We start from the raw sequence: 25,869 nt of genomic DNA, 5'->3' as shown, positions 1-25,869 counted from the left end.
GAGTCAATATATCACACGCAGAAACACAAACAGTAAGATGCACTTTTCTGAGCTAGTTAGGATTTGAATAGGCCAGAACAGAAGTTCGGGATACAATAGAACATGTTTTTGCCTTCACTACCCTGGGAAGGAGTTTAAACAGGAGTTTAACTGCAGCCGGGGTGCAGTCAAAAGAGGAAAAAAATCCAATCAGTTATTTTAACAGAAGCAGTTTTATATAAAAGTTGAAAATTAGGTATTGAAGAATGAAGAGGGAAAACTAAGTAATTATAGGAGTGTCTACATCCTAGGGCTGGAGTGGCAAACATGCAAGCTTGGAGGAGGGGTCCCACAGAGCTGAAACTAAGACCTTGGAGAAGGGGCTGCTGCTTGACCCATGCTGGTGTCTCTTATCTTGGAGGAAAAGACTCATGGGACTAGGACCAGTCATCTAACGGGGGATATTGAGCAACAGCAACACATCGAAGCTGGTTCTGTAAGCGCTGAAACCCTGAAAACTCAGTTCAACATTTTGCTGAAACAAACCGCTGCTGCCAGGGAAAAGAGGTGAGAGGCGGCCAGGGTGATGCTGAAAGGGACAGGAAGCCAACAGGAAGCCAACAGCAAGCAAAGATGCGAGTCCCTGTTCTTCCTCCATCCTTACAGCTCCCTCTGCTGCTTTCTACTGGCCAAGACTAACAGAGAGGCTGCTAGCAAAGCAAACACAATTTGAAAATTTCCAGCCCTACTTAACATCACAGAACAGGGTCTAGAAGAAAGAGTTTGAGCTCAAAGGCAATAACTTGATAGCTTGCATAGGTCATGGCCAAAAAATTAGCCATACTCCTTTACTGGAACCATAGTTTCAGAGTTCTTACTTTATACGAGGCCCTGTGTAAGGCTAGAGTGTCTTAAACATAAGAAAGTTTTATTCCTCTTTCTAATTGGATCAGGTAATATGATAAAGAAAGCAATTATAATATAAGAAGTACCATGATAGAGGTGATAATACAAAGTTTTTGAAGCGGCGCTTTTTAAAGTTTATTTATTTTATTTTTGAGAGAGAAGGTGCAAGCAGGGGAGGGGCAGAGAGAGGAGAGAGAGAGAATCCCAAGCAGGCTGCACACTGTCAGTGTGGAGCCCAATACAGGGCTCGAACTCACAAACCGTGAGATCATGACCTGAGCCGAAATCAAGAGTCGGGAAGTCAACCGAATAAGCCATCCAAGCGCACCTGAAGTGAAATTTATTTTTTTTATTTTTTTTTTCAACGTTTATTTATTTTTGGGACAGAGAGAGACAGAGCATGAACGGGGGAGGGGCAGAGAGAGAGGGAGACACAATATCGGAAACAGGCTCCAGGCTCTGAGCCATCAGCCCAGAGCCTGACGCGGGGCTCGAACTCACGGACCGCGAGATCGTGACCTGGCTGAAGTCGGACGCTTAACCGACTGCGCCACCCAGGCGCCCCATGAAGTGACATTTAAATAAGCTATATGGGGTCAGAGAGAGTGTTCTATTGGAGGTGATGTTGAGATTGGACTTGAATTGAAGCTAGATAATCATATTTTAGAAAACAAGAATGTCAATCTTCAAAGACCACACGTAAGTTCCACCAAAAGAAGTCCCTGGTTAGAACATAGGTTTCCTTGCTTTGCTGCTCTGGATACTTCTGTAATTAGACATGCTGTCACTGGGCCCTGCGATGTGACAACTATGGTCAATTAATTTTTAACAAATTCTTACTTGTATCACTCCTTCAAAATTAAAAGTGGGGCATCCGGTTGGTACAACCTAACTCAGTTTCCCTGCTCTAGGTGACTAAAGAAAGAAAAAAGGTATTTGACCCTATTTGTCTGATACTGAAACCTGACTCCCTCCAAGATCCACATAATGAGGACTTTATTTCCCCAAAAGGCAACCATTTGTATGATGGTCCCCAAATATATCCACTAGTAATTGTCCTTTTGGCAATCCAGCATTCATGTAAAGTCTTCTTCCTATTATAACAGATAAAACCTCTTGTCTAACACCATGCAACTTCCTCTCATAGAAAAATCCATTTTCACCAGTGTCTCAAAAGGGCAAACTATAATTCTCTTTAGTCACTGCATCTCCCTACAAGACCAGAATCCTTGAATAATGTCCACTCTGACCCTAGTTCACTTGACACCAGTCTTGATTCTCAACAAAATATGTCCATAAGTATAACCTTCACTATTACTTATTCCTGTTGCAGCGATGCCTGAATTGAAAGGAAATGAAAGGAGAAATAAATTACAATTATATATATCTATATATATTTCATAATCAGATTTACAGAGACTATGTATGTGTGAAGATATATACATTGAAGCCATAATCATTTTTATAATGGTTGCAAAGTTTTATATATATGACTTCTATTTTTCTCTATACATTCTATATTTACTCTGTCATCTACTATTGTAGAATTCTTTAGCCAGAATGTCATCAACCCTTCATTGCAATGGATTCTGAGCTCTTGCTAGCCCTATATGTAGAGTCTCAGTCTTTCACAACTAGAGATTTTACCAAAATTCCCCAGGGAACAGCTAGGTTCTCATTCTCCCTGATGCAGCATCAACACCCTTTTCTCTTGATTTTCAGGATCTATTTAGTACCCCCAACATTTACTCACTCATTGTAATCAGACACTAAATTGTCTAGGTGGCATTGTTTACTTACATGTAACCATTGCTGAATTCTCTGGTAGAACAATTCTTCCTTGGTTATTACTGACTTCTAAGCCAGTATTTGCCATAATTTCAAGAATGGGGGAAAATGTGGTTAATTAAGTCTAATTGGGAGAGGTGTTAATTCCAATTCCAATCCTAAGTTTTGGACTCATACATACTGACTATGCAAGAAATGGTATATATATTAGTCAATATTTCAAATCATAAATAACATTCTATGATTTGGTATCATAACTGATTCTTCAATAAGGTATGTGATAAGATTAAAGCAACATGAGGGCATTATCCCATTGTTTTTCTTCTTTTATGGAAGGTTAAGTTCTTTACTTGGAAGAAAATATGAGAGGTTATGATGTTGAATAAGGCGCCCAGTTGTCTCAGATATTCATTAACAATGCTCACTTGAGGCGTGATGTATAGAGAAATTAAATCTAAACCCAAATCCAAAATAAGTATCTAATCCACAATATAGGGACTCTCCATGGCAAAATTATTAAAAAAGAAATTCAATGGACACCAAAACATATGATGCAATATTAAAGGCTCACTTTTACCATTTTCGGAAAATTATCCTCATACACTTGTAAAGGGAATCCTGTGTTGCTGCACTTGTGAATGGCACTCGTCTTTATCACCATAGTCACTTTGTTCATTAAGTAAGGTCTGAAGTTGCTATGAAGGAGAGGTAACTGACACTGAGAAATTATGGTCTCTTGTCCACCCAATTATTATGAGAGGAAATGTCCTTTGAGTTTAACATGCAGCGTGGATATTCTTTATGTTCTTAGCTCATTTTAAGAAATTCTCTGTTTTTCCCCTCTCCCCCAAATCCTTGTTATTAGTCTCCAAGTTAGCTGCTTTGGGAATCCCTTATTATCTAGGAAAACCAACAGCCACCTCCCATAAACTCCTGTAGATTGTTGTTTAAGGTAATGTAAAACAATTGTGAAGATCTACATGATATACCAGCACCAGAGAAAACTGGACTTCCTGTGGCATTATTTTGATCCTGAGCTCCACAAGTGGTCTTGTAGGTCATAAAGAAAGAAAATCTTCCCAATAGGCACAATGGATTAATATATGCTTAAGGCTTGTATATAGCATCTTCCAAAGATTTGCGTATTCCCCTTTCCCTGGGGAATAAACCCTGGTCCTGGTAAGTGGTTACAGTTGTCTTTAGGGAGAACTATGAGGAAGTTTTTTAGTATGTTCTTCAGTGTCAATGGACTACGGGTGGAAGTTAGTGTTCAGAACACCGACATATTCTTTTCCTACCAATTTTGTAGTTTTCACACAAGAGAAGGAAAAGCTCTGAATTCAACTGATAGTTGAATTTTGCTATCTCCAAGACCACATTTTGTTTTTTACCCAGCTCAGTCCCTGCAGCAACAAAAGATAAGAGATTCTTTTTATCTTGATCCTAGAAACTCCCTGGATTTTAGTCAGTGCTATGAGCCTAGAATTCAAGGATTTTAACTTGTCATTCTCTTTCTTTAAGCTGCCCATTGATGTATAAAGCAGCTGCCCCTTTACTAAGCCCATAAATTCTTCATGTACACCCTATTGTTGTATGGTAGACGCAACTCAACTCCCAAAAGTCATGCCTGCAACGAGCACTTGATGCCAGGTGACCACAGGCAATAATTTGATTCGCTTTTTCACGGCTGCTGAATTCCCATATTGGCATTTAAGTAAGATTTTGACTAGTTTCTGACCCAGCTCTGCCAGATAAAGGATTGATAGTCTCCACATTCTCTTGCAGGTATCCAATGCACCCATTCCCTGGTAACACTTTCTCAGTTAGGGATTTTGGTTGTGGGCAGCAAAAATAGCTCTAGCTAATAAAAAGAGAAAATAAATTTGTTGAAAGAATGTTGGATAGCTCACAGAATTAGCTGGCAGGATGGAAGAGCTGCTAGGAAAATGGGCAGAAAACAACAGAAGCTTTGTAGGAGGAATCACAGCCAAGATTATGCTGAAGAAATGCACTTGTGTGGATGCCCCATAGGTACCACTGGTGCCATTGTACAGATTTGCTGCTAGATACAACAGTGCTACACACCCCAGAAAATGATAGATCATAAATCTGAAGGACATTAATCCAAATACAGATCACTGGTAACTATCAGAAAAAATACAAAACGAACAGATGAGAAACAAAAGATCATATCTTTCAGTGATACATAGGAATGCAATAAAGACATTCATTATTTGAGATTAAGTGGGAAGGGTATTAAGAGACATTTGATTAGTACGCCATCTTCATCCAATATCTTTCATTATAGTTAATTATCAGTTGTATGAGTCACTTATCTTTCCTGTGATTGATTCTTTATCTCTATAATGAAGGCAATAATATCTACATGAGGATGTCGGGAGGAAAAACTAAGTAATATACACAAGACATTTAGAGTAGTATCCAGCATATAGTATTTACCTTACAGGTGTTTGTTAATTAGCAGTAGTAATACTGAGGTAGAATCAACATTAGAGCCATTTCAAATTTGAAGAAAATAAATACAAATATGTAAATACAGAGAGAAGAGAGTATTGGGGGAATTGTTACTAAAATTGATTTTAAAATTGCCATTGGAACAACTTGGTCAATTAGGTGTCTCCCACTTTTCATCTTATATTAAACAATTAAACCATAATAATTTAGTGTTTTCTGCAGAGTGTATACTCAGATTAACATTTCTTTATAAAAAAATAGTTGATATTCTGGGAATAAAGGAAAATGTTTGTTTAAGCATATCTAGTAGAAACAGAGCCAACAGTACATTTAATGACAAAATATTAGCAACAGTCCATTAAAGTGAGAAATAAGATGCCAGTATCATCACTACTTGAGTTCCTAGTTAATGTAATTATACAAAGTAACACATACATGAGATACTTGAATGGTAGAAAAAATTTGCTCTTGCAGAAAACATGACGGTCTATCTCAAAATAATAGTAGAATTAATAAACCAAACAAATTTTAAAAATTAGGTCTAATTAAAGAGTTCTAAAATATTATTGAGTATATCAGCAAACAAAAAAAAAACCCACAAGAACAATAACAACAACAAAAAACAAAACTTGATGGCTTTCTTATTCTTTCGCATAATCTATAACTACTAGAAAATACAATGGGAATATATGATAAAAAATATCATGCAAAATAAAAGGCAAATTTGATTCACAGTACTAGCAAAACCTATGAGGTTACTATGGATTAATCTGACAAGGATGTATAAAACCTAAGTGGAGGAAAAAAATAAAACTTTTTTAAAGATGTCAAATAGGTGAAAATTGGTTTTCCTAGATGATCAGCTTTTACCTTCATTCTCCTCCAAATTACTTAATAGGTTCAAAAGAATGCCAGCCAAATTCGTGTTTAAAAATTGTACTTGACCTACTGATTCTACATTGTTTTTTATTTAATTTTTGTTCATTTGTTTTCTTTCATTTTTGTTTTTTGTTTTCTTTTCCTTAAACAGGGTTTCTCAAATAAGGTATTTCTGACATTTTGATTAAAATATTTTTTTTTTTGTTCAGTGGCACTCTTTCATTTATTGGAATTTATCAACATCTCTGGCCTTCACTTAGTAAATTCAGGTGGCATACCTTCAGCCATTGTGACACCTTAAAACACTCCCATACCTTCCAAATATTTCCTAGCGACATGAAACAACATGGTATTGAGAATTAGTGGTGTACAAAAAATCAAAGCACTATAAAGCCAAATGAGCAAAACATTGTAGTGTATACATGGAAATAGACAAATATGTCCGTAAAACAGAATAAGAAGCATGAAATATGTTTTTGTATATATACAAATTTGTGCGTTGTAAGTATGATTTTAAAATCATTGAGGAGAAAAAATAGCCTGCATATTGAATAGTGTCAGAAACAAAATCCACTTCTAAATAACACATGGGCCAAAAAAAAAATCTCAAGATACATCTTAAAATATCTTGAACTAAATGAAAATACAACTTATCAAAAGTTGTGAGATGCAGTGAAAGCAGTAAGTAGAAGGAAATATATACCACTAAATAAATATCTTAGAAAAGAAGAAAGATCTAAGTCAATAACCTATGTTTCCAGCTTAAAAAACTAGATAAAGATTGCACAGTAAAAGGATAATAATAAAGCAAATTAGATACTATGAATAACTCAATGCCTACACATTTTATAACCTAGATGAAATAGATCAATTCCTTGAAATACTTAATCTGCCAAATTCACCCAAGAAGAAATATACATTCTGAATAGGCCTACATCTATTAATGAAATTGAATCAACAATCAGCAATCTCTGAAAATAGAAAGCACCAGGCCAGTGAATTCTACCAAACATTTAAAAAATAATCTATACCAATTCTTTGAAAACTCAGAAGATAGAAGTAGAAGGAATACAACCTAATTTATTCTAAAAGACCAGTATTACCCTAATACCAAGACCAGAAAAAGACATTATAGGAAAAGAAAACTAAAACCAATAACTTTCCTGAACACGGATACAAAAATCGTAAACAAAATATTAGCAAATCTAATCTAACAATGTATAAAAAGCATTATACAACATGACCAAGTGAGATTTACCTCAGGTATGCAAGGCTGGTTCAACACTCAAAAACGAATTGATGTAATTCATCACATCAATAAGCTAAAAAGAAAAATCACATGATTATATAAAAGGATTTGGGCAAAGTCCAGCAACCATTCATGATAAGAACTCTCATAAAGAAAGAGCAAAATAAACTAAAGTAATCCAGATTGACAATGAAAAATAGATTACATAGAGAATAAGATTATCTATGTAGAAAACCCAAAAGAATTGATGAAAAGAGAAGAGAAGAGAAGAGAAGAGAAGAGAAGAGAAGAGAGGGGAGGGGAGGGGAGGGGAGGGGAAGGGAAGGGAAGGGAAGGGAAGCGAAGGAAGGGAAGGCAAGGGAAGGCAGGCAAGGGAAGGCAAGGCAAGGCAAGGGAAGGGAAGGGAAGGCAAGGGAAGGGAAGGGAAGGCAAGGGAAGGGAAGGGAAGGGAAGCGAAGGAAGGGAAGGCAAGGGAAGGCAGGCAAGGGAAGGCAAGGCAAGGGAAGGGAAGGGAAGGGAAGGGAAGGGAAGGGAAGGGAAGGGAAGGGAAGGGAAGGGAAGGGAAGGGAAAGGAAGGGAAGGGAAGGCACGGGAAGGCACGGGAAGGCAAGGGAAGGCAAGGGAAGGCAAGGAGAAAGAAAAGAAAAGTAAAGAGTAGAAAAGAAAAGAAAAGAGTAGAAAAGAAGAGAAGAGAAGAGAAAAGAAAAGAAAAGAAAAGAAAAGAAAAGAAAAGAAAAGAAAAAAGAAAAGGTCTCCTGGAGTTAATATGTGATCATAACAAGGTTGCAAGACACAAGGTAACATATGAAACTCTTTTACACAAAGAATGGGCCTTTCTCAATGCACTGCTTTTGCACTAGCCCCTAGAGTGGTTGGACTTCCTATGGTGAGAACAAATCTCTGAGTTCTGTAAATTTGGAGGCAACTGACCAGTGCCCCTGTGTGCATGACTGTATCTCAGGAAGGGAATCAGCAGCACAGAAGTTTTCCCAGTCATGAATTTTTACACAGATATAAATTTGGAGATTTAAAGAAATTCTGGAAGGACTGTTACCATTAAGGGACCAGAGAAGTTTATAGTAGCGTCATGGATGGATCATTCTTAGTCCATTCTTGGAGTTCTTTCCTGGGAACTTTGACAGTTTACCTCAAAGACCATCTGGTTTTGTTCATGCTCCTTGGGAGCATTCTAAACTGATCCCCACTTCAACAAAACCTCATTACCTCATTTCATACAGAACCTTCTGACTGAGCTGGGTCCAAGGCTAGCTTCTTCTGTGACTATTTCCAACCCTCAAGGGAGCACTAGAACTGCTTTGCACAGACAGATTTCATGGCCATGCTGAAACTCCGAAGAACAGCCACGTGCTTCATTTCATAGATATTTGTAAAGTTCCTTCACACTGTATGAAGACAAGAGTGAGGTTTGTGCTGTTGACCTTGCAACTGAGGCCCACATTAGTACTAGCAGTAAACCTAGGAGCATGACTTGGGTCTCTTGCTCCCCAGGCCTGTCCATTTTGTAGTTTTTGAATCCTTTCCTTTTCAAAGCTAATCCATATCCACCCTGTATTCACAAAATAGGGAGAATGAAAGGGTTGTTTTAAAATTGCAGTTTGAACTTTAAAAGATTTTTCCATAATGGATCATCTACTTCCTCTCTGGATCTAATTTCAAAATGTAAACAAAAATGGCTATTACAATTCTGGAGTATTAATAATTTGGTAAATACTGTGCTTAATTTTTTCCCTATCTTTTTAGCAGAACAATTTGAATAGATAATAAGTGCATTGCTCTCTTCAAGAAAATGTAATGAGAGGTCAGGTAGAACTTCTTTACTAAAATGTAAAAACATGAAGAAAAAAACAAGTATGTTTTAAGGTTTTCATTTTGAGTTTTTTGTTTTCATTTGGTTTTCTCCCCTGTTTGTTTTTCAATGAATAAATACTATCAACATGCAATTTATTATTTTTTCTTCCTGAACTAAATTTGCTCAGACAAACTTTAGCTTGGGAAACTTCCATTATCTGTACTCAGGGACTCAATCTATTCCCAAAGGAGTGTCTATGGGAGGTAAGGTTAATATCTGATTTCAGGTTGCTTGCTGCTTTTAACTCAATGCAGAATCAAGCCATAGTAAAGATTAAAACAATGCTTTACATTCCCTATAAGTTCATGGATTTCATCCAATATAAACTAATAGTTTTTGTTTTCTTTTTTAAAAGTAACAATGGGGAAGAAGTAAACTTGACACTTTTTCTACTTACAGAAAGTAATCCCCTTATAAAATTTTCCAATTCACAATTTAAGGTGGTCAGCTGCAGCAAACCTTTTATTTCTTCAAAATGCTGCTTCTGGCAACAGAATTTCATGTTCTCTTCTTTAGGGACAGGAACTCTTACCTTTCAACTGTAATTTCATTTGCCCTGATGAGGACACAAAATTCAGTGCAACTGTCAAATAGTGTTCTTCTAGCTAGTCCCTACATCTCCATTTCATGATGACCTTTTTATTTGTTAACAATTTTATATATTCACCAGTGATGTATCCTTTATTCCTAGAATTTCCCTCCCTTTACAGCTTCTAATACAACTGAAGATTTAGAAAATTTTGCACAAAGTCTTTCACAGTGAAGATGCTGCACAGCTGTTTCACAGTTGTGCCAAACAGTTTCATCATGAGTAATGCCACAGTTAGAATCCTTATTCCCAACGCCACTGGAAATGAGGCCTGTAAAGTACTCTCACTCACTTTCCTTTTAGCAGTCAATTCCTGGGTTGCCAAAGTTTTCAATGGTAAAATTATTCCCATTGTAAATTCTGTCTTAAATTGCTTCAGGTAATCTCCAAGAACCTCCCTGACTTGGTGGTGCCTAAAGTTTTCTTAATATCCTTCCATATATCTCCATCATTTTTCTTTTTACTCATGTTTACCTCAGCGTCATCTACTTCATTTTCTTCAGAGAGATTCAGAATTTCAATCAATCCTTTGTGCCTCACACCAGATTCTTTAATTGAACCTTTCCACTCCAGTTTCATGTTCCACTCATTGAGGAAAATCGGCTTTCCTTTGTGGCTGCTGCTGGAAACCTTGCCTTCCACTTCCTTCAGCTCAATGATCTTGAATTCTCCACAACAATGTCCATCAGGACTTCACAGAGCTTCCCCTTGGGCCAGCTGATGGTGACCCATTCTGTCCAGTGCCAGATATTCACGTTGGTCCAAGCTCCTGCTCCTGCACAATCCAGGATGAGTCCTCTTGGACCTATTTGGCCATGTCTGCATGGACACCATACCTCTTTCAGGCTCAACATATGATCTATCCTTGAGAATATTCCATGTACCCTTGAGAAGAATGTGTGTTTTGTTGCTTTTGGATGGAATATTCTGTGTATGCCTGTTAGGTCCATCTAGTCTAATGCATAGTTTAAGTTTAATGTTTCCATATAGATTTTCTGTTGGGATGATCAATCAGTTATTGAAAGTGGGATATCAAAGTTCCCTACTATTTTTGTTATGCTGTTTCTTTCTCCCCAGATCTGTTGCTTTTGCTTTATATATTTAGACAGTCTGATTTTGGGTGCATAAAATATTTAGAAATGTTATATCCTTTTGTTAGAATGACCTCTTTACCAATATATAATGATCTTCTTTGTTTCTTATTACAAACTTTGTCTTAAAGTCTATTTTGTCTAAGTATAGTTACCCATGCCCTCTCTGGGTTTCCATTTGCATGACATATCTATTTCCATCCCATCACTTTCAGTCTGTGTATTCTTAATGCTGAAATGGATTTCCTATAGGCAACATATAGTTGGGTGCTATTTTATTTACCCATTCAGTCTTTCTTCGTCTTTTGATTGGAGAATTTAGTCCATTACATTTAAAGCAATTATTGATAGGTATGGATTTACTGTCACCATTTTGTTATTTTGTGCCTGTTTTGTAATTCCTTTTTTCTTCCCTTTTCTCTTGCTTTCTTCTTCGTGATATGATGATATTCTATATGATGATATTCTATTCTAGATTCCCTTCTCTTTATCTTTTGTGTTCCTACTATAGATTTTTGCTTTGTGGTTACCATGAGGTTTACATAAAACATCCTTTACTTATTTTTTTAAATTGAAGTATAATTGACATATACTATATTAGTTTCAGGTGTACAACACAGTGATATGACACTTATATACATTATGAAATGTTAACTGTAGGTATGGTTACCATCTGCCACCATACAAAGTTATAACAATATTATTGATTATATTCCCTATGCTGTGCTTTTCATTTCCATGACTTATTTATTTTATAACCGGAAGTTTTTACCTCTTAATTCCCTTCACCTATTTCAACCATTCCTCTACCCATCTCCCTTCTGGCAACCACTAGTTTATTCTCTATATTTAAACATCTTATATTTATAACAGTCTAGTTTAAGTTAACTTTGAATACATACTAAAGCTCTACATTTTAACTCTCTCACTGCCCCTCCACACATAGTTAATGGTTTTGATGTTATAATTTACATCTTTTTTACCTTGTGTATCCATTAACAAATTATTGTGGCTATATATTTTTAATACTCTTGTCTCTTAGTTCTCATACAAAGTGGTGATTCATTTATTCTATCAAAATTTTCCCAGGAAAATAATTGAGCACAATTAAATAATGTAATTGTTCAGCTTTCACCTGAACATTTATATAGATCATTTAAATATTTTATTGAGTAAATCATTTTGCAAGATTAGAGAACTATTATTTCTGATCAATATACATTGAACTACTAAGTATGACTGTTCTGTACTCAATGATATGTCTAAACATGGACTCTGTAACTTGCAGCGTTTTAAGGTATTTCTTTAATTCTTAAAATTCTTTTTCTTTTTTTTAATTTTTTTTATAATGTTAATTCATTTTTGAGAGACAGAAGAGACAGAGCATGAGCAGGGGAGGAGAAGAGAGAGGGAGACATAGAATCCGAAGCAGGCTCCTGGCTCTGAGCTATCTGCACACAGCCCAAAGCGGGGCTTGAACTCACAAACCATGAGATCATGACCTGAGCCAAAATCGGACGCTCAACCAACTGAGTCACCCAGGTGTCCCTATTTTTCATAACAAACTATTGTTGAGAGATTTAGCTATAAAGTTGAGATGTTGAAATTATCGTTGGGATTATAATGGACTGAGTATGATTCTGAAAAAGGTGATATTTCATGCTGAACCACCCACAATAATGCAGGGCCCTTTGGAAAAAAGCAGCTTGTATTTGCAGGGCAGTTTCCCAGGTTGGATTTCCACTCTGTGACTCAGGATTCTTGATAAAGATAACTTTCCAATGTGGGAGAGTAGAACAGAAAACATTTTTTAAATAACATGTTCTAACAGAGTTAACTGAATTACATGCCTCATCTTTCTTTTTCAAATCAATTTTAGATTTATTTCTTTGCAGAATCCTAGACTGTGCTTAGGTGTTTCTCAAGATCATGCAGAGATCTTGATGAAGAACTTGGACTCCAAGGTCATTTAGAACCTGGCCTAAGTCCTGATAATATCATTTAACTGGTTTATGAGTTCAGGAAAGTTACATAACTTCCTAAGCCTCATGTATGTAATTGAGATAATAAATAGTATCTGCCTCATGGGATTGTGGTGAGAATTAAATAAGAATTTGCATATAAATGTTTATCTCATGCCTGACACATAGAAAAGACTGGATAAATGTTAAAATTATTATTTACTTGATAATACAACTTTCTTCAGTGGTTTCCCTAGAGATGTTGCAAGTAAAATCAAACTGAACCCATACTTCTAGAATTCAAAGTCAATTCCACATACTTATGTCTACACAAAGCTACTGATAGAACTGTATTCCAAAGTTGCAATTCAAAATCCGCTTTGTTGTGTACATGACAATGTACACAAATCTATACAAATGTGTTTCCACAGTCCTACTTTCCAGATGTGTTTAGCTTCTGTAATACATATAACACATAAACTTAGATTTTGTTGCAAGATAGACTACACAGGCAGCATGATTCAAGAGTCAATCAAAGTAGGTGGCTTCTGAGAAAGCTAAGTACAAATGGACTGTATTTCATTGTGGAATTATGCTAGAGATTTTAGGAAGACTAAGTCTTGATATATTAAACCTCTGCATTGCTCTTTTTGGTTCCCAGTTTCAAGGCAGATCCAGATGGGAATATCAAATAAGAAGTGTCCATTCTATGTGTGACACCCTTGACTGTACAAAGATATTTGTTCTTGAGAGAATAAACTGGCCTTATTCTATATCCCTTGTACATTACATGTGTTCGTTTCTAAAAAGGACTAACAAAACCTGGCTGCAAAACATAATTATAAATGGTAATCATTACATTTTCATCATATTTATGCAATAAATAAGTCTGTCAAAACTAGAGTCTGGGATTTGTAGTATGCTTCCCTCCTGTACTAATATAATTTATTTTGCTCCTCTGCTAATGAGCCTGGCTTTAGATAGGCATGAACATCAGTCTCAAATAAAAATTAAAAGTCAGTATATTACATTTCTCCTTCTGTTCCTTCTGCATATTACATTGCTCCATAAGCTCATTGATGCTGGAATTCTATCTCTCCTTCGGCACAATTTTCCTCTGTGGTATGATGCTATGAATATTTATGGTACAATAAAAATAATATAATAATAGGCATTTCCTAAACTTGGGCTGCATATATCTTCAGACAGGAGCTGGGAGGGCTATATCTGTTACCTCCCACTGGAGAAGATCTTTATGTCCTGTGAAATAGCTGGCTGTCCCAAAGACCTTCACTTCCATGTGAGTTAAATGGCTTCTGTACTGAAAAATTCTGAGAGGAATTTTTTCTTCTTCCATATATAGTTTTGACTATCATCATCTCTGAAACATTGCCAGATTTTTCTTACATTGAGTAGGCTTCAATTGATATCCTTATTCATCCTTCCTATGTCAACTACTACAATTCATTCTTTTATAGCCACCTTAAATCTTTAGTCTCTAAAATTCCAGGGTCCAGAATACTCTGAGCAGACTATTATCTTGCTCAGTGAAGCGGGACTGCTTTACCCTCACTCCTCCTCCATCACCTTAACTGACTGGATTTCTTTTCATTTATAAATTTAACTCAAATTGTTTTCTTTTTTCAAATATTTGCCAAACTTTCTCATTCCAGCCTATTTCCTCAGCCTGATATCTGCTTAGCTGCACACAATGCTCCTAATTTTGTGACTTTCAACGTTGCCACATATCAGTTTCCCATTTATTCTCTGCCACCATTCCTCTTATCTAGTTTATGAATATGGTAGGAATTTATTCCATTTCCCATTAATGATTACTGAAGAAGTCAGAGTTTCTTATCCTATCAGCTATTAAAGAAATTCTAAGGTTCACATCAAATGAACATCCTAATATTTTTTATTATAAAATTCCTGAGAATTGTTTTAAAGCTGTAAGATACCTCAGAAACACTTCTTCAACATTTGCTGTGTGTGTGTGTTTGTGTGTGTGTCTGTGTGTGAGAGAGAGAGAGAGACAGACAGAGAGAGAGAGACTGTAGAAAAGACAGAGATGGATACAGAGACAGAGACAAAGATAGGGAGAGCATGCACTTTAATACATTTTTACAGGTAATGTTGGAAGATAATTCTTCATGGGTCTCTCACATTTCTGCAAGTCTTAGGCCTTTGTTCTGGACTATTATTTCAAGGATGTTAGCATAGCAAAGAGCCTCAGGAAATAGAGGTAGCTCTTTCCTCTGGAGCAAGAACAGTTGGTAGGTTGGTTGGTTAGTTGGTTGGTTGGTTGGTTGGGTTTTGGTGTTGGTGTTTTTGTTTTGTTTGGTTTTGTTTTATTGGTTAGTTGGTGGTTGGTTGGTTCATTGGATTTGTTGATTTTTGTTGTTGTCATTAATACTACTGTCCAGTACAACAAAAATATCTTTCCCTTTGGGTAAAAATCAGGCATACTTTCTACCTGGTAGAAAGGATTTGGTTTTTCTAACTCAGGTTTTCTCCTTGTATTGTAACCCAGTACATATATAGATATTATATGAACTTCTTTGTGCTCCCCTATGGGAACTGGAACTTGAGGAACCAACATAAATACTGATATAACAGTCATAGGAAATAATAAAGTTCTTTGTTTCTTATCCAAGAGATTGACTGCCTGATTGATCATCTTCTCTGAGCATCCGTGAAAGAGAGGTAGAATAACTTGTTAGGTGAAATCTCAAATCCCTCCATTTTTCTGAGAGATGGGATGCTGATGGAGACATGGCTTTCTCCAAGCAGAAAGATTAGGGTCTCACAGGCTTATTAATAGGGGTAGAGGAAAGTTCATGTATCATTAAGTGGGTTAAGTAGGATCTTCCACTTTATAATCTTTTAATTAAGAGGAATTGAAGAGATGGTTTCAGACCAAGCACTAGGAAGTAAGTATAAAGACAACTACTAAAATGATGCCCAGGGTGTTGCTAATTCTCTTGTAAGAGGTGAAACTGGGCCCCCACCCAGTGATCATCCTCAGGTCTTTGGCTTTGCAACAACTGGTACTAAAATTTTTCCTGGGGGTTGATGACAGAAAGTTCCACCACTTTTCATTCAAATGAGATGTGCCAAGGAAAAATAGAGGGAAATTTATGACCTCTGTGGGCAGAAATCAGGCAAAGGATTAGAGTTTTTGTTAGTTGATTTGGGAGATGAGACATGAGGAATATAATGCTTAACTTGGGGCACATACTGCCTGTTAACAAAGAATGGCCATAGATGAGTTGTCTTATGGCTTAGAGGCTTCTGTGACATAGCATGCCAACCCTAGATCTTTTCAGAGATGACAGTAATGGCCTCAGGGTTTTTTTGCAGTGGGTCCTGGCTACTTTGAGGGAGTATTGTCCCTTTCAAGGATATTTCCTTGGGAAAGACAAACTCTTCTGAGAAACCATGGATGAGGCATTGACTAATATTGGGGTTCTTACTTCCCTGAATTAGCTTTACAGTGCTGATGGAAATTGCCCACTAACGAATGAGAATGGACCCAAGAAAATCTAGATAAATTTGTTTAGCAAGTTATGCCACTGTGAAAAACTCCCTTAGGCTTTATGTTGAAACTCTGCAAGAACTTACTAGTTGTTATTTTGATAATGTAACTGAAAATGCCCTAGATTAGAGTGAAATCTGTGAAGAAGAAGAAGAAGAAGAAGAAGAAGAAGAAGAGGTGGAGGAGGAGAAGGAGGAGAAAAAGGAACAGGAGGAGAAAGAGGGAGAGGAAGAGGAAGAGGAAGGGGAGGAGGGCAGCATTACTCTGTATATTAAATACAAATGAGCCAAAGGAAATGAATTGCACGGCTTCAACCAGAAAGCAATGTGACAATGGCAGTTGAATGAAGGGGTCCCCAAACCTAAAATATGGGGTGTCAGTAAGGATGATCTTGCTGCTCATATAGGGCTTTGGGTGGACTGAAAATATTAGAGGTTCATTTGGTTGAGCTACATGCTGTCACCACTGTTCAAATTTGAAAGCAAGTGTGCCTTGCCTTCTAATTCCTCCAGGCTCTCTGATTCTTCTCTGTTCATTACCCTGACTTAAGCCACTTTGAGAAAGATGGTTTGAATGAGTTCTAGGTGTCCTTGAAACACAAGTAGAACTAAAGGCCATGTGCACCCATCTAGGTAAGCTGGAAAATTTGGGAAAAAAAGAAACTCAAACTTATATAATTCTTTTGGAGAAAGGTGCCCAACTCACAATCCTCTCTGGTTCCATAGGTGTAGGGGTATCCAGATTCAGGCAATAAAATTTAGGCTAGGTACACACTGGGGAAGAAGAGCTAATAAATTTTTGTGGATGAGACTCTTTGGGCCAATTCAGCATACTATTAGGATTTCCACTGCTGAATGTACAGTAATGTATATTAATGTTTTATACACATTTATGTATATTAATCTGTGTGCTGTGAACACTTATAAAATCCAGAGTGGATTCTCCCAATCAGGGAGTGTTACATATAGAAAATTGCTAGTGGCACATATAAATCACTTCCCAATATGTCTGCCTGTCCAACTCAGAGTGGTCCAACAAAAATATATATTTAATATAAGGAGGACAAATGGAAATCACAGCTTTGGTTAAATCTTAAAGTAGCAAGAGTAGGTTCCAATTAACACAACAAACCTATGGTCAGTGAAAAATGATAACAGGAGATAAAGCTTTACTTTAGATTATTGCTAACTGGATCCAGCTGTTGCTGCTATAGTCCTATAAAGGAATCCATTGCACAGAATGATAACACTTGGTGTTTTGTGTTGAACAATGCTAGTACCTTCTTTTCTGTCCCACTGGTACCCAAGGACCAAGACCAAAGTGCCTTCATATAGTAAGACCTTCAATATACATTTGCAGTACTCATCTACGAGTACGTAAGTTCCCCCTGCCATTTGCCACCAGGAATTGGGCCAGGATAACACTAATGCCTCTACTTTCTAACGTCTGAAGTTTTCACTAAAAAGATGAGTTGGGGGTTGGCAAGTCAGAAGCCTTTATGTCAATGGCCTTGACTGCAGTGTTATTATATTTCTACCAAGAGTGGCTGATAAATCCCAACATAATTCAGAGGGCTACCAGCCACGGAGTATCTTGGGCCTATATGAGTTTATATAAAAACTCTCAAACCTCCAGCAGTTAAGGAAAAACTACTGTCACTTTGCTATTCACCAAAGAGAGATCCAATAATTTATTGAACTCTTTGGGTATTTGAAGCAAGTGGGCATTCTACTTGGACCATTATATTGGCTAGACCACAAATAAGCATCCTTTGAATGGGGTCCAGACCAAAATGTATGCTGGAAACTATCCAATGAGCTTTCCATGTTCTCTAAACTACTATCCTCTTGAAGCTGCAAGTGCCTCTGACTGACAGTTTTGCTGTCTGGAGTCTCTGGCAAAAGGAGGCACCCTACATTCAGAGATGTTTTTTGATATTTTGGGTTTGTTGCCTCCATGACATAGTTACCCCTTATGAAAAGCAGCAATCAGCTGCTGTAAGACTCCACTTAAAACTGCACACTGATTCCTTGAAGGCTTTGTGACTTTCCAGCCTAATATTACCATTTGGGGTAGGGCTGACTTGGATTCAATGTGTAACAATGGCTAACAAGGAAGGGTCCAATAATCCTCACTTGTCAAATAGAAATGGTATATTCAAAAATAGTGCCTGCCTGGCCCCAATAGCATCTTTTCTTTATATGAAAAGAAAAAAAAATGGTAATCATCTCTCTGAGGAAATCTTTATCCTCCTCTCCACCAATTGAAGCAAAGCTGTTGGCTTTGGGTCCTTGGATCCAACAGGATCCTTGATTCACGGAGGTTACCCTAAATGCCTAGGCCTTGTTCACTGATATTTCATCTAAACTGACACTTGATGGTATCCACTGGACTGCTACAGCTGTACAACAGCAACACCAGCTATGCATAACTGAGCATGGACATGATGGTTCAATTCAGTTAACCAATACACTCCTTGATGAAACTCATTTTATGTTTACTGCCTCTTGAGCTGCTGCCAGTAGTCTAGATTATTTATTCTGCCACCTGGTGAACTACATACTGGCAGATTAGAGACATCTCTTTAGGACTACAAACTGTGGAAACAAACCATACTGCTTATTGAACCATCTGGGCCAATCATGGAGATGCTTACAGTGATCGGTGAAGACCTGTTCTTTGATGAGACCAAGTGGAATTGGTATGCTGCATTGTCTAGAGTGTTCCTGTTCTTGTCTAGATTTACCTCCTACCAGATATGGCAACATATCCATCGCCATACATTGAGCACATAGTCAAGGAGTATAAGTTTAATTTTTTTAATGTTTATTTTTATTTTTTGAGAGAAAGAGAGACAGAGAGGGAAAGACGGAGGAACAAAGAGAGAGCGAGTCACAGAATCTGAAGCAGGCTCCAGGCTCTGAACTGTCAGCACAGAGCCTGATGTGGGGCTTGAACTCGTGAACCATGAGATCATGACTTGAGCTGAAGTCTGAGGCTTAACCGACTGAACCACCCAGGCATCCCAAGGACCATAAATTTATAATCTACAGTTTACCACAGCATGCCAGACATATGAATATTACCATAAGTGGATGTGTTTGTCCTGTTGTAGGAGAAGCCACAGCAAATTGGGTGTTGCACTCACCTGTTCAAAGCATATTGACTAAACCAAACTATGGAGCCCTCTCAGGGGGATCAGCAATGCCTCACAGCTCTTGACTTTTTTCAGATTACAGTTCCATATCTGATCAGCATAGTCTGACACATTACAACGGCTCTTTAAACTAGTCTATGTCACATGTTCAGCTTTATAGACCACTTACAGACTTATACTGGTACATCTTTTATCTAAAGGTCACATGACAATGAGCTAATAATTAAGCGATTCAATGGACTTCCTATACTACATAAGAACCACAGGCATCTTGGGGCGCCTGGGTGGCGCAGTTGGTTAAGCGTCCGACTTCAGCCAGGTCACGATCTCGCGGTCTGGGAGTTCGAGCCCCGCATCGGGCTCTGGGCTGATGGCTCAGAGCCTGGAGCCTGTTTCCGATTCTGTGTCTCCCTCTCTCTCTGCCCCTCCCCCGTTCATGCTCTGTCTCTCTCTGTCCCAAAAATAAATAAACGTTGAAAAAAAAAATTAAAAAAAAAAAAAAAAAAAGAACCACAGGCATCTTGTATTGTAGAACATTGGAATACTCTCAAAAATTGACTTAAAAAGGTTTCTGGGTATATCTCCCTCAAGTCTTCCTCATTTACACACCTTAGTATATCACTTTGCCACCAAATAAAGCTGTGCTCAGAAATGGGTCATCTCTTTTCAGTCACTGCTTCCAAAAAGGATAAAATGATTAGATAGATTGATAGATAGATAGAAATAGATTATAGAGATAGAGATAAAGAGATAGAGATGATAGAGATAGAGAGAGAGAGAGAGAGAGAGAGAGAGATAGAGATAGATACAGATTTTGGAACTCCACCCTGACCATTATTGAGCATGGTACTTTTTACTTTCCCCTAATATCAACTCTGGGATATCTTGGTTTGTACAACCTTTATTTAATTCTTATTCAACCATCTAGATTATCTTAGAAGAGTGGCATAGTTACATTATAAAGACAATGACCACTTGGTTGAGTACATTGCTTGTTAAGTTGCCGACAGTCGCCCATACTGGCCAAAGTAAGGGAAATAACAGAGCTTTATAATTTTAATTAAATTGTTCTTATAACTTTTGTACCTGTCCCTTCAAAATTAAAACTGTGACTGTCAGGAGGGGATGATTGAGAAAAGGTAAAGTTACAGCTACTGTAATGAGATACAAGTATTTCAGGCACTGGAGGAGAGCAACAAACTGTCACTTGGGCAAGATCATCTTAGACCCTTGGAAAGACGGATGGCAAAGGAACATTAATATTTCTTTTTTCCTATAGACCACTCCTAGAGCCTTCTTCAAGAAAAATCCTCTTGTGTATCTTTCCCAAGCTAATAAGCACTTAAATGTAATTGATTTCTGGGTCTGTAATTTCCTATAAGGAAGCTCTGGCCACCGTTTGATTGCCATTCATCTTAAAATTACCAAAAAGTCTATCAAAAGAGAAGGTGATAATCCTAGTCCCTATACTTCCCAGTAAAATTCTTGTAAACACCTTTAGTTATCTATTTCATCCATATTTCCACTGCTGTAGCAGAGTGATTCTCTGGAATGGATGAAGGTTATCTGGCTGATGGTGTACATAAGACAGAGTGGAGTAACTGTCCTCAAACATTACCTACAAAAACAATGACTAGACTGAAGTATTCAAACTGAATTGAGAAACCTGAGACCTACCAGATGGCTAGGAGGCCACACTGGGCAATGTCAACTTGTGATCTTGGATGATATAGATTCCACTTTAGGAGCTCCAATAATTATAAATGGCTCCATCCTTTTAGGGACATCAAGAGTACTTTTGGGATTATAGGTCTTGTGTGGAAGCCAAGTATTACCTTATTTCTCTCCCATAAAATTATTATTGTCCTCTTAAGAGTAATCACAAGAGGTCTCCAAGTTAAAAAACACTCCCAGTGGGTAATGTAACCCTTAAATGACTGCATTGTATCTCCAAAATGAGCTACACTTAGTTGCTTGGGGAGCCTTCTAGAGGGGTAACTGATTTGCTACTTATACCAATGTCATAGTTTTCCCTACAATCTGAGTCATAGTAGGAAAAATTAGAATTAGAAAATTGTATTAGACAAGGTGATATAAGTGCTTGCTTCAGCAGCACATATACTAAAATTGGAATGATACAGCGAAGATTAGCATAGCCCCTGCACAAGGATGACACACAAGTTCATGAAGGAAAAAGTGACACAAAATTTCTCTTCAATATTAGTTGAGGTGATCAAAGATACCACCTCAGTCCTGGAATGTATTCAGGTTAACCTTAACTCAGTGGCCAGGCTTGTTATAGATGATATTGGCCATAAATTTTCTTCTTGCAGGGCAAGGTAGAGTCTGTGTGATCACTGATATATCCTACTATACCTGGATTAGTGCCTTGATCCAGATGGGAAGGTCAAGGTGGAAACTTAAGGAGAAATACACCTGGATTTCTAAGGTAGATCGAGATAGTTTATAAGATTTGCTCACATGATTGGGTCTGGAACACTTGATGTTAATATTGAATATTGCCTTATCCTGCTGCTCAGAGTCCTATTGATAGTAACCTTATTAAATATAGTATGAGACAAATTTAAGAGATTTGGTCCTAATCTCTATGAGTCATTGATCAATGCACCTGACAGAGTGGTGTACTAATAGGAAACTTTTCCAGTAGTCAAAAGAGTGTTGAATCAAGGGGTAAGTATAGTTGGAAGACAATTCTCCATGGGTCCTGCATGTTTACAGTTCAATACAACAAAGATATTGTTTCTCTTTAGGGCAAAGATCAGTCAGGTTTACTGCCCATTGTAAAAGATTCATTATCCCTATGGTTGGAATTCTACTCCTATAATACAACCACTATGTGTGAGCAGGCATTTCACCCTTTTAGCATTGCCCTGTGGGACACCAGCATAAAATGCCGATATTCTGACTACTACCATTGTTGTGAGTAATAAAATTCTTGGTGTCTTATTCAGGGGTGTCATGTCTTCTGCCATCACCCATGGAACTGTAGCAAGCTAACTTGGCACATAGGTAGGGTAAAGTTTCAGACCCTTCTAAGTTCTTGACAGCTGTATGACCAGTGCCTACTAATTATGATTTCAGTTACATTAAGAAGAGTGAATTTTAGCCTATAGATCTTGTAGCGAAAATTTTCCAAGGATACTAGACTTTAAAATAGTTAAGTAAATAAATGAATGTGGTTATCTAGAAGGTTATTCTGTATGTCCTGAGGGGAACTCTGGTTTCCATTAAGAGGATTTATGTTAATAATTTGGAGAAACTTACACAAAATATGGAAAATGCCCAATGACACAAATTGTTCTTTGATGTTTGCAGATAGTTTGAAGTCTATGGATTTTTTATTTGAGAGCCCTTGCTCTAAAAGAACCTACTCCTCTGGAGTAGAGGATGAGTATGCTTCTTCTGGGCCAAGCTTCTGGCATCTCCTAGGAATAATCCAAATAGGTTACAATATCTTCTCACTGAATTCTAGGAAATACAACATACTGATAAGCAGAACACTAGAATGCTTGGAGAAGATCTATTGCTATATAGATGGGTATGTATATATTGGTATATTATAGATACGGAGTCATATGACTCAGATAAATTCCAAGAAATAGAAAATCGTTACCCATTTGGAGTGACTTATATAACCATCCCTCTAGCATGAGTTGTTTAGCGAAACATAGCAAAGAATGGTCAGACAAACCTTAAGGAAATGTCTTCCTATAATTCCTTATTCTTACAACAAAATGGATTGACACTTGTAATGTTAAAGTTCCCTTCAGAAATTGTGAGGTAAAGATGTACTTGGGAAAAAGTATTTAAAATTTTCTTCTTTGCGGGTATTAGAAAAAGGTACTGAGAGCAGGGAAAGGTTATTAGCTTGCTATTAGTCAATCCCTGCTGAGCACAGTAGAACATAAAATAGGAATAAAGAAAGGAAGTCAGCTCTCCAATCCCAGCTGCAGGCTGATGAATCAGTTAGTGATTAATTGTTGCTACTAGTAATTGAAATAATCATATTTCAGAAAGAGGGGGAAAAAAGCATTTGATCTCTAAAATGCTTTTGCCTAAAAATGTAATTGCTGCAATATTATTGGATGTCTTAAAAAGAGACATAAAATTCTTAATGTAAAACTAAAATGACCATGATTCCCAAGATTGACCTAACATCTGGCATTAGGTTTTGAAAACCCTCCTCTGACTGTCAAAACACTAGCCCTCTTATTTTCTTATATACATTTCTTTTAAGTAAAGTTTGCTTTATAGAGAAGACAGCATAATGTAGAATGCAAAACAGTAACAAACTAATACACATTGTCTTAATTCCAGTAAAGCCAGTGAGTTCACATTTACTCCCCCCAAAATGGTGCTTATATTTTTAAAGTAATGTTAATGCCTTAATCAACAGACTTTATCATGTTCCAAATTCTAAATGTGTATGGCCCTATGCCAAGGATCTGGGGAGTCACTGCCTTCAAGTAGTTTACTCCTTAATTGTGAAGATATAGCATGTACTTAAAGTGTTACCAATCAGTATGGTGCAGATGAGTGCTATAGAAAGATTTCATGAAGTTATAAATTTGCATTTGGTGAGTACTTAACAAATTCAGGCCTTCTAGAAAGTTTTTTTTTTTCAAAACTAATCTCCACAATCATCCTGAGATGAAAGTATCATACCTATTTTATTTTATTTTACTTTACTTTATTTTATTAAGTTTATTTACTTATTTTGAGAGAGAGAGAAAGAGAGAGAGAAAGAGAGAAAGCAAGGGAGAGACAAAGAGAGGAAGAGAGAGAGAATCCCAAGCAGGCTCCACACTGTCAGCAAGTCAGAAGTCAGAAGTCTTCCTGAGGAAATGACACTTGAATAGATAAGGAAGTTAGCCAACCAAATGGGTAACAGTGATTGGCCATGAATATCAGAGAAAACTTCATTCCCAAACACTTCATAATATGTTGTAAGCGACATATCCAAAATCAAATTCACCATCCCACCTATATTGGTATCATTATAGAAAGCCCTTCTCACTACCTCTTCTTTTGTCTGTATTACCATTTACCTTTAAAAATCAATTCATGGAGCGCCTAGGTGGGACAGTCGGTTAAACCTCTCATTTAGGCTCAGGTCATGATCTCATGGTCTGTGAGCTCAAGGCCTGCATTAGGCTCTGTGCTGGCAGCTCAGAGCCTGGAGCCTGCTTCAGATTCTGTGTCTTCCTCTCTCTCTTCCCGTCCCCCACTCATTCTCTCTCTCTCTCTCTCTCTCTCTCTCTCTCTCTCTCTCTCTTCTCTCACCTCAAAAATAAATAAACATTATTTTTTTTTAAATCAATTCAGAAGCCATCTTCTCCACAAAGACCTACCTAACCTCTTTCATCTGACCTACCTTTCTCTTCTAGGTCATTACGGTCACATGCATTTTCCTTTTGTAAGAGCAACAAATAAATGATGTGGCTTTTTTTCCCTCTAGCCTAATCCTCACACCGTTAAACTTAAAGCTCGTTTTGACCTCTGTAACCTCATAATATTCATCTTTCGGCGAAATGGCAGTGCTTTCTTGCCTCTAGTTACACTGTGCCCACCATCCTTTCTTTTATCCTTCTATTTAATCTCCCACTGGATCCCAGCTTAAGCACATCACCAAAATTTAGATTAAATCAAGAAAAAAGTTTTTGACCAATGGCCGCCTAATCTGTCACTGAAAAGTAGCAACAACATAAAGCTTTTATCAACCAGAAAATGTACCGTGCTTCCTTTGGGAAGGCAAACAAGACAGCAGACACAGAAGCCTCGCTCAAAGGAGGAAAAAGAAACTGAAGGATTTTAAGAGTAACACCTGTCAAATGGAGCAGTAATGTGTACTGTTTGACAAAATAGGCTGGTGACTGTCAAAATAAATAATAAACCTTCCAGCTCTGACTAATGACTGAACTACACTGGAAGACTTGAGGGAAGCATCCAACAAAATGCAAAATTGAGAGGAAAATTGGAATGGTCGGCACAGCCTCCTAGCAGCTCAATTTGAAATAATTTTGGAAAAACTCAAACCATTCACCAGGTTTCATGGCAGAGGGGGAAGTTCCAACAACTCTTCTGACCGAGCATTCCACTTTCGTTAGGAAATCACATCTCTTCTGATGGAGTGCCAAGAAGTTGCTCTCTGCTTTTTCAATACAGAAACAATCCTGCCGTGACTGTGGCATTCTCTGTGCAGACTTTCAGCTGACTGCCAATAATATCATCAGGAAGAGCAGCCAGAGCTGGACCCCTTTGTACGCAGAGTGGGGGCAAACAGCAGAAAAGGCAGGGATCCAAAGAAAGTCCATTTTAATACCTTTTCACTTGCATTGCTTCCCACTCAAAGCACCTATTTTCCTTTTC

The 25,869-nt window shown here is 37.4% G+C and overlaps 2 pseudogenes; one reads left to right on the top strand and one right to left on the bottom strand.

The window, feature by feature from the left end:
- Positions 1-430: 430 nt before the first annotated feature.
- Positions 431-10,552, bottom strand: LOC112862921 (activator of 90 kDa heat shock protein ATPase homolog 2 pseudogene; annotated as a pseudogene).
- Positions 10,553-21,576: 11,024 nt separating this feature from the next.
- Positions 21,577-21,691, top strand: LOC112863061 (U6 spliceosomal RNA; annotated as a pseudogene).
- The last annotated feature ends 4,178 nt before the right edge of the window (positions 21,692-25,869 follow it).

The sequence above is a fragment of the Puma concolor genome, chromosome B2 (genome assembly GCF_028749965.1).
Source record: "Puma concolor isolate L17-30 chromosome B2, mPumCon1.1.hap2, whole genome shotgun sequence".
In the NCBI taxonomy this organism is placed as follows: domain Eukaryota; kingdom Metazoa; phylum Chordata; class Mammalia; order Carnivora; family Felidae; genus Puma; species Puma concolor.
This window is presented reverse-complemented; position numbering and strand designations above follow the sequence as displayed.